This window comes from Mirounga leonina, unplaced genomic scaffold (assembly GCF_011800145.1).
Source record: "Mirounga leonina isolate KUSES-001 unplaced genomic scaffold, KU_Mleo_1.0 Mir_447, whole genome shotgun sequence".
NCBI lineage: Eukaryota > Metazoa > Chordata > Mammalia > Carnivora > Phocidae > Mirounga > Mirounga leonina.
The window spans coordinates 8,233,433-8,243,764 of NW_023270757.1; positions in this window are offsets into that span (position 1 = coordinate 8,233,433).

The window sequence follows — 10,332 nt, forward strand, 5'->3', positions numbered from 1 at the left end:
TTAATTATACACACCTGTGTATCAGCATATTTGTGTAAGCACACAGTATCTTCACTTCAGTGTCATTTCTTTTAAGTGGATTGCACTTAGAAAAAGTCCAGTAGGTCTTAAAATATATCTCCAATGTTTTGGATTTTTAAAAATTCTTGAAGGGAGGTTTGCTTCATTTATCACATTCCAAATTGTCTCAAAGAGAGCAGAGTTCAAGGACAGAGATGATTGCAGTCTTATAGTAACCTTTATAGTCCTACAACAATCATATAAATTATTTCTCATAATATTCATTCCAGTGAGTCATTGACATGAAAATGTTACTTACAAGTTCTTCTATGGCCAGTGCATTTTGTGATTAAAAATTTTTGAACATCGTAGTTTTGATTTGCTGACATCTGTTGTTCCCCTTCTAGAGGTGATGGGAAAGAGGTCAGGCTCACTCAGACCCATCACAAAAACATCAGTACAAGTAAAAGACTTATCAATACTTTTAAATATATGTGGACATTAATGAGGCATCTTTCATTTCAAATATAACTCCCAAGAAATCCGGTATCAAGGAACTAGTCAACTTTCTAGAACTTGTAGGTGATATTTCTATAGTGAGTCTAGAGCATTCATTTCTGTGGATGGAATTTGATCCACTCATGGTCTGGAGGTTTTCAGTGAGACATGTCATGGTGAAGGAACACCAGAATATTCATTTGGTTATATATATAAACTTTAACAACCTGAAGTAACTTGAGATGAGAAAATTTTAAAAATAGACCATATTCAGTCTTGTGATACCTAAGATGTATTCTAAGCTTTTGTGCTGCAGAAAAGAACAAAAATGTGAGAAGGAGGTAGGCAATGAATATATTATGCATATTAGAGTTAATTCAATTAAACAAGAACAGGTGTCACATCAGAAGTGTGATGTAACTCTTCTGTGGTCTCCCCCGCCCACCCCAAAACTAATGAGCTTAGTTTTCACTGAGATCGAAAGGTCTGGCCTTGCAATGTTAGATTTTGCTTGAAATCACTTAAAATGTCATTCAGCAATATTCACACAAAGAGAGAAAATGCATAGCCAAGATTAAATTCACACAGAGTAAAGCCACTGAAATTAAGCCTGGCATGGTAAGTTTTTTTTAAATACTATATAGTGAAACATGATGTGAAATTTGTGTTAAAATGGTGAATCAATATTGACAGTCAACTGTGAAAAAGAAATGATTATAACATATTGATGGTCCCATAAAGCTCAGTGAGGAACCATCCATGTTTTAAAAATGTTTGCAATCTTTGCTTTCTGATTGTTAAAGGCAAAGCCATGTCATGGGAAAGGGGAGACTTTTAAATTAGCCCAGGTTAAATATAATCTGAATAAATATACTGCACAAATATGGAAAGAATGTGTACTCTGAAGGAGTGTTTATCATCCATTGATGCAAAAGAAAGGCGACCTGATTTGTCTGCCTAAAAACTAGGGAGGTAAAGAAATCAGACTTTCTGCAGAATCTGTAGTTTCAATGCACAGGTCTTGCTAACTTGGGAAGAACAGATCTCATATATGGAGCAGATTACATGTGTTTAGTAATGCTTTTTTCTACTCTCTGGGCTACCTTCTACTAAATATTCAGTTCATCAAATTTCATATTTCTTGTTTAGCTATCAAGGGCTAGTCTCCCATGATCTGACCAGCATCAGCGCATAGATAGAAACAAACTGCTGATATTAAAAAAAGAAAGAAAGAAAAAGAAAAAGAAAGAGGGCAACATAGGGAAAAATAAAATTTGCAAAAGAAATTAAACAACTTATGGTATGTGTGGAGGGAAACTAGGGTAATAGAAGAGCTCTTCACAAGTTACAGTTCTTTGTGTATAATTGCTAACATGAGGAAAATACGGTTATGTTTTTACTATCACAAAGAAGATTCATTTAATAATTGATATAGATTTATATACCTTCATGTTTCTTCAGGTTAACTTTCCTTTATACCCAAATGACACAAATTATTTCATATTCCCTGCTCTTGTGTCCTTCCTCTTTATAATTATTTCCCAGAGGTAGATTTTTAGCTACGACTTTTGGTATTTATCTCACTAAATCTATAAAACATTACAATTTTACTGCTTTATAGTTTAGATTTAGGCATTATGTAAACACTTCACTCTGCTTAAAGATAAAAATAGATCTGTCTTCACTAACTAAACCTCAGAATATATACACATGACCTGTAATGCCATCTTATTAAAATAATCAGAATAAAACCCTCTATGCAGGGCTGAACCAAGTGGCATACTTCTTGGCACATATAAAGGGATATGTGAGTATGTATGTTCACTTGGTAGAAATTATAATTACATATTTTGAGATAAAATGTTAAATTCAATCTTTTTTAAAAATTTTTATTGTTATGCTAATCCCCATACATTACATCATTAGTTTTAGATGTAGTGTTCCATGATTCATTGTTTGTGCATAACACCCAGTGCTCCATGCAGAATGTGCCCTCCTCAATACCCACCCACCAGGCTAACCCATCTGCCCACCCCCTCCCCTCTAGAACCCTCAGTTTGTTTTTCAGAGTCCATCATCTCTCATGGTTCATCTACCCCTCCGATTTCTAAAAATGTGTTTGGTATTGTTTTTCCCACATTTGCCTCTGTAGCATTAAATCAACTTTTAATATTTCATGTAAGCATCACATTAAAATGTGTTATGAAGATTACTTGTATAATTATTTTTCAGTCTTCAGCAAGCCCAGAATTATAGGTGCAATTTGTAATTTAATAAATTTGGCCCAAATAATTTGGTTGTGTTCTTTCTAATATACAATGTGTTTGGCTGTTTTAAGATAATTTTGGTAGTTCCTTAATGAGGTTATGAAAGTTAATAGTTCTCTCTAACTGTCCAATCATTATATGTGTAGGAAATAAAGAAAACCTCTTATTTGGGCCATATCCCACTCTCTATATCATCAAAACAATTGTTCATTGACATAAATGGAAAATTGTACAAGCTATTATTGAATAAGTGACATATTTTATGAAGAAGAGATGATGTAATAATGAACTTTTCATGTCCTATATGTTCTCTAATGTGAGGGGAAAAAATACGGATTTTCCTTTGGAGAAGGAGAGGTGATTGTAATAGCCTTGCAAAATGAAGAATGTAAACCTGGCTGAAATTTCTGGTACAGCCACTCTGGAAAACAGTATGGAGGTTCCTCAAAAAGTTGAAAATAGAGCTACTATACAATCCTGCAATTGCACTACTGGGTATTTACCCCAAAGATACAAATGTAGGGATCTGAAAGGGTACATGCACCCCGATGTTTATAGCAGCAATGTCCACAATAGCCAAACTGTGGAAAGAGCCAAGATGGCCATCGACAGATGAATGGATAAAGAAGAGGTGGCATATATATACAATGGAATATTATGCAGCCATCAAAAGGAATGAGATCTTGCCATTTGTAGCAACGTGGATGGAACTGGAGGGTATTATGCCGAGCGAAATAAGTCAATCAGAGAAAGCCGTGTATCATATGACCTCACTTACATGAGGAATTCTTAACCTCAGGAAACAAACTGGGGGTTGCTGGAGTGGGGGGGTGGGGTGGGAGAGATGGGGTGGCTGGGTGATAGACATTGGGGAGGGTATGTGCTATGGTGAGTGCTGTGAATTGTGCAAGACTGTTGAATCTCAGATCTGTACCTCTGAAACAAATAATGCAATATATGTTAAGAAAAAAAAAAGAAGATAGCAGGAGGGGAAGAATGAAGGGGGGGAATCGGAGGGGGAGATGAAATATGAGAGACGATGGACTCTGAAAAACAAACTGAGGGTTCTAGAGGGGAGGGGGGTGGGAGGATGGGTAAGCCTGGTGATGGGTATTAAAGAGGGCACGTTCTGCATGGAGCACTGGGTGTTATACCCAAACTATGAATCATGGAACACTACATAAAAAACTAATGATGTAATGTATGGTGATTAACATAACATAATAATAAAAAAAAAGATACTAAAATCTCTGAAAAAAAAAAATCTGGTTGAACAAAGCCTAAATCTGACCAATGATGAAGTTGGCAAATTAGTAATCTGGAGAATAAATTGAACACATCCTAAAGGTCAATGAGATTATAGAGAGAAGTAATTGTCACAGAATGGAATAAGTTTTTCTGTTCTTTTACACTTGACATCTAAAATGATCTAATTCTGACTGAATCTTGATGTAGATTTCTAAACCAGACTGCAGATTTTGACATATTCTTTCGGATTTAATGGAAAAGTCATTTGAACATGTAATGGGAAAATATACTTTAAAAAATAGTGTAATTAGCTCAGTAATACCTAATTTATAAATGTTTGTAATTTGATGGCCACTGTGTTGTAGTAAAAATCTCCCTTCTTTTTGCTGATAGTGATTTTGATGTAAATATTTGAGTAATATTGCATTCATTTTGAAAGCACCTATTAAACATAACTATGTTAGTAATGCTTTGAAATTAGTAATACTGAATATAGTTTTTGTGATTTAAAGCAAACTATACTTAAGTATAATTAATCTTATTAAGTATTATGAGGGGACTGTTTTAGTCATGTATATATATGCAGAGAAGATATATATACACACACATACATTGTTTTAATTAGGGAGTATTTTTATTTGCCGATCAAAGAATCACAATTTGGATACTGTGAGGCCCGTGATTTGGACTTAATATTTTCTCTAAAGATGCTTTTTGAGCATCTTTCTACTTCCTTACCCCATATATGAGATCTACTCTTCCCAGGTAAGCAAAATTTTTGTAGTAAGGGTAAAGGGTACACTTTAATTGCAGGTCACTTCTGTGATGAAAGGTAGAAAAGACAAAATAATTATGACCTCAAACTAACAATTAATTTTAACTCCATACATGAAGAATCATTTCTTTCTTTTTAAAATTTTAACTATGCATTTTTCATAAACAGTTGACTTAAAGCAATGTAATTAGTTGCTTCTTTTTAAATGATAGCACTGACACTAATAAAATTGTTTTTGATTTTTTTACTTCTGCCTTTTTTATTTTTTTTATTTTTTAGATTTTTTTTTATTTATTTGACAGAGAAAGACACAGCGAGAGAGGGAACACAAGCAGGGGGAGTGTGAGAGGGAGAAGCAGGCTTCCCGCCGAGCAGGGAGCCCGATATGGGGCTCGATCTTAGGACCCTGGGATCTCGACCTGAGCCGAAGGCAGACGCTTAACGACTGAGCCACCCAGGCGCCCTGCCTTTTTTATTTTTTAATAACCATTTTAAAGCAAAGGGTATAATTTATTACTCTTTTCATAGGACTAGATTTTTTCACACTCTATTTAATTTGTTTTCTATTTCATTACTTATGTTTCTTTTTAAACCATTTTCTCCCTTTTGCTGTCTCCCACAGAATATAGTTTATATGATATTTTATATTTATACCCTTTTTTTGTGAAATACCAGGTGACAGATTTTGCAAATATTCTTTCATTTGAAAATGATGCTCTCCATGCCTTGCTTGCAGATTTCTTTGTAGCCATGGTTTTATATTTGAAGAGCTAATTAATTTTCTTACTGTGATCTTTCATATGGTGTTTTGAGTTATTGTTGTTGTTTTGCCAGCAGGATCTCTCATATTCTGATATAGACATGTTAACATCTCCCACTACGGCCATGAATTTGCTAGCTTCTCTTTATAAGTCAGCCACATCTTGCTTTCTATATTTGAGGACTCTACCATTGGCAACAAACAAGTCCTAGTTTTTTGTTTGTTTTTTTTTTTAAGTAGATTGTGCTTTATCACTGTTGTTTTTATAGTTAACTTCATGTTTATACTTATCCTATTCTGATATTAAAATTGCTACATTAGCCTTAGTTTTATATTTATCCACTTATTTACCTCTATTCTCAAACTTTCTACATTCTTTTATATTTTACAGGGATTTATTTTGTAGCAGTCTTCTCTGCACCTTGTTTAACAAGACTAAAGATGTATGTCAGCAAAAGCTGAAATAAGTTTTATAAACATTTTATTGAAGTGAATGTATATAGAAAATGCATATACAATAATTATATACTTTGATGAATTTTCACTAATCAAACACACCTTTGCCACCAGCATCCAAATTAAGACACCAGATACTACCAGCTGCAGAAACATAGCTCATGCTTCTTCTAGTCAATGCCAGACCCTTCCTCAAGGGCAACCACTACCCTAACTCCAAACAGCGTATGTTTTCTATATTTTGAATTTTATATACAGTATATGCTCTTTTGCATATACTGTCCATGTTATGGACTGAATTTGTCTTCCCAAACTTTATATGTTGAAGCCTTAGCTCACAATGTGACAGCATTTAAAATTGGGCTTTTAGGAGGTAATGAAGATTACATTGAGGCCATAAGGGTGGGACTCCTGTCCAATAAGATAGTGTTCCTCTAAAAAGAGAAACCATAGAACTTGCTCTCTCTTTGCCACGTGAGGACACACCAAGAAGGCAACCACTTTCAAGCCAAGTAGAGCACTCTCACTAGAAATTAAACCCTATTAGAAGACTGATCTTGGACTTAACAGCCTCCAGAAATGCAGGAAATATTGTTTAGTTGTTTAAGACACAAAGCAGTATGTGGCATTTTGTTATGGCAGCCCAAACTAAGATAATCCATATTGTCACGTAATGATTATTGCTGTAGATTATTCCATTATGTGACTATGCCACAATTTATTCATTCTCCTGATGATGAGCATTTTGGTAGTAGTTTCTAGGTTTTTTTTTTTTTTTTTAAGATTTTATTTATTTATTTGACAGAGAGAGAGAGAGAACAAGTAGGTAGAGAGGCAGGCAGAGGGAGAGGGAGAAGCAGGCTCCCCGCTGAGCAGGGAGCCCGATGCGGGGCTCGATCCCAGGACCCTGGGATCATGACCTGAGCCGAGGGCAGCGGCTTAACCGACTGAGCCACCCAGGTGCCCCTCCATGTTTTAATAATTATGAATCATGCTTCTATGAACTTTCTTGTACATAAGTATTGGTGAACATATGTACACATTTTTGTTTATTCAGGGATGGAAGCTGACTTACAAGGTTTATATTAATTCAGTTTTAGCAGATACTGCAAAGCAGAGAATCTAGTTTGTCCACATCCTCACCAAACTTACTATTGTCTCCTTTTCGTTTTATCCTCATTGGTTGACAATTACAGTCTCATCACAGAAATTTGCATTTTTTTATGAAAATGAAGTTGAGTATATTTTCATATCTTTAATGACTATTTAGATCTCTTTTGTGAAGTGCCTGTTCAATTATTTGCTTATTTTTCTTTTGAGGTTCTTACTTATTATAGATGATAATAATTATTGCATTTGCAATACCCTCAATCACTATATGGGTTGAATTTTCTCACCACTGTTTCTTTTGATGAATAGATGTTTTTAGAGTTAATACTGTTGAAGAAGTACTTTTAAACTGATAACCTTTTGTGCCATTTTTAAGAAATATTTGTCAAGTCAAGTTATTAATATGTATTGCTGTGTTTTCTTCTAACAAGCTACACTGTTTTAACTTTTATATTTACATTTTTACTTCCTTTTGAATTTATTTTCATTTTAAATCAGAGTAGGGATCAAGATAGTTTTCTTTTTGTATTTGAATATTTAGTTGATACAATACTATTTATTGAAATATACCTTCTTTCTCTTCTGTACTACAGTGTTGTCCTTCCCATAATTAGGTAAAATATATGTGTGGATAGATTTTGGGAATCTTTAGGATATTCTGGTGATGAGTTTGTGTATCTCCCTCCAAAACAAACACTACACTTCCTGATTAGTGTGTTTTATAGTGGATCTTGGTATCTGGTAGTATAAACTGTCCAGCTTTGTCAGATTCCCTGGCACTTTTACCCTTTGCATTTCCAAATTAATTTTAGAATCAGTTTTCAACCCCCCTCTAAACGTCCACAAATCTATGATCACACCACACACACACACACAGCTGCAATTTTGATTTAGATTGTATTACATATACAATTTGCTGTGTGTAAAATTTACAATTTTATCTTATTCACTTTTCCAACGTATGAATATTGAATATCCTTTACTTTTTTAGTTCTTTACTTTTACTCAGTAATGACCTGTAGTTTATGATTAAATGTTTCCATGTGACTTTAGTCTGGTGTATCATTCACAAGTACCACATAATTTTGTTAATTTTCAAATTAATTTTTATTCATGTTTACTTTTAAAATTTTGCATATTTCTTTACCTTTCTCAGTATTTGATTCTTATTTCCTCTCTCTCTTTCATTAGACTTAGTTTTATTCCCTCTTTTCTTCCATTTCTTTATTTTTAAAGTATAGATTTTATATTTATCACTTTATTGTTTTAGTGTTTCTCTTTAACTTTTTGCACTTGATCTTAGCCAAAAGGCCGAGAAGCGATCTCTCTTTAACTTTTTGAAGTTGGGGTGTATTTTCTAATAAAATCTAGAATTATTGAGTATTAATACCCTTATTTTGACTAGAGTTTCTAAAAATGTGCTTGAATTCTTTATTGAACACCTCTCTAAATTGGCATTCTCTTAAATTTATTGTATATCTATTTAACAAAAAATATGTAAATACTATTATAATATAGTAAATAGTTAAATAAATTTTAGTATAGATTTTATAAACTCTATAGTCCTTTGTTTAGTTTACTCCCAAACCTTTCTTCAGTCAACACCATGAAGAACTATGCTGCATAATGTGTATTTTTAAATAGAGACTAATGAATGGTAATTTTTTTCCACATATCTATATATATATATTTACTTATCTGTCTTCCTTCATATATGATAGTATGAATGTGTACAGTTCTAGTTAGCAGTTATTTTCCTTCAATATGTGTATGGTATCTCTGCAATATCATGGAGAAATTTTTACAGTGAGGAAAGTCTTCCCTTATTGTTCATTTGAAGTTAATCTGTATCATGCCCCACCCCTGTATAGCTTTTAAGGGTACCTCTTTAGCTTTTCTCTTTTTTTTCTCTTTTTTATTTATTTATTTATTTTTTTAAATTTTTTATTCTTATGTTAATCCCCATACATTACATCATTAGTTTTAGATGAAGTGTTCCGTGATTCATTGTTTGTGCACAACACCCAGTGCTCCATGCAGAATGTGCCCTCCTCAATACCCACCAACAGGCTAACCCATCCTCCCACCCCCCTCCCCTCTAGAACCCTGTTTGTTTTTCAGAGTCCATCGTCTCTCATGGTTCGTCTACCCCTCCGATTTCCCCCACTTCATTCTTCCCCTCCCGCTACCTTCTTCTTCTTCTTCTTTTTTTTTTTCTTACATATATTGCATTATTTGTTTCAGAGGTACAGATCTGAGATTCAACAGTCTTGCACAATTCACAGCGCTTACCAGAGCACATACCCTCCCCAGTGTCTATCACCCAGTCACCCCATCCCTCCCACCCCACCCCCCACTCCAACAACACTCAGTTTGATTCCTGCGATTAAAAATTCCTCATATCATTGAGATCATATGATACATGTCTTTCTCTGTTTGACTTATTTCACTCAACATAATACCCTCCAGTTCCATCCACGTCGTTGCAAATGGCAAGATCTCATTCCTTTTGATGGAAGCATAATATTCCATTGTATATATATATATCACCTCTTCTTTATCCATTCATCTGTTGATGGACATCTTGGCTCTTTCCACAGTTTGGCTATTGTAGACATTGCTGCTATAAACATCGGGGTGCACGTAGCCCTTCGGATCCCTACTTTTGTATCTTTGGGGTAAAAACCCAGTAGTGCAATTGCTGGATCATATGGTAGCTCTATTTTCAACTTTTTGAGGAACCTCCATACTTTGTCCAGAGTGGCTGCACCAGCTTGCATTCCCACCAACAGTGGAGGAGGATTCCCCTTTCTCCGCATCCCTGCCAACATCTGTCGTTTCCTGACTTGTTAATTTTAGCCATTCTGACTGGTGTGAGGTGGTATCTCATTGAGGTTTTGATTTGGATTTCCCTGATGCTGAGCGATATTGAGCACTTTTTCATGTGTCTATTGGCCATTTGGATGTCTTCTTTGGAAAAATGTCTGTTCATGTCTTCTGCCCATTTCTTGATTGGATTCTTTGTTCTTTGGGTGTTGAGTTTGATGAGTTCTTTATAGATTTTGGATACTAGCCCTTTATCTGATATGTCATTTGCAAATATCTTCTCCCATTCTGTCGGTTGTCTTTTGGTTTTGTTGACTGTTTCCTTTGCTTTGCAAAAGCTTTTTATCTTGATGAAGTCCCAATAGTTCATTTTTGCCCTTGCTTCCCTTGCC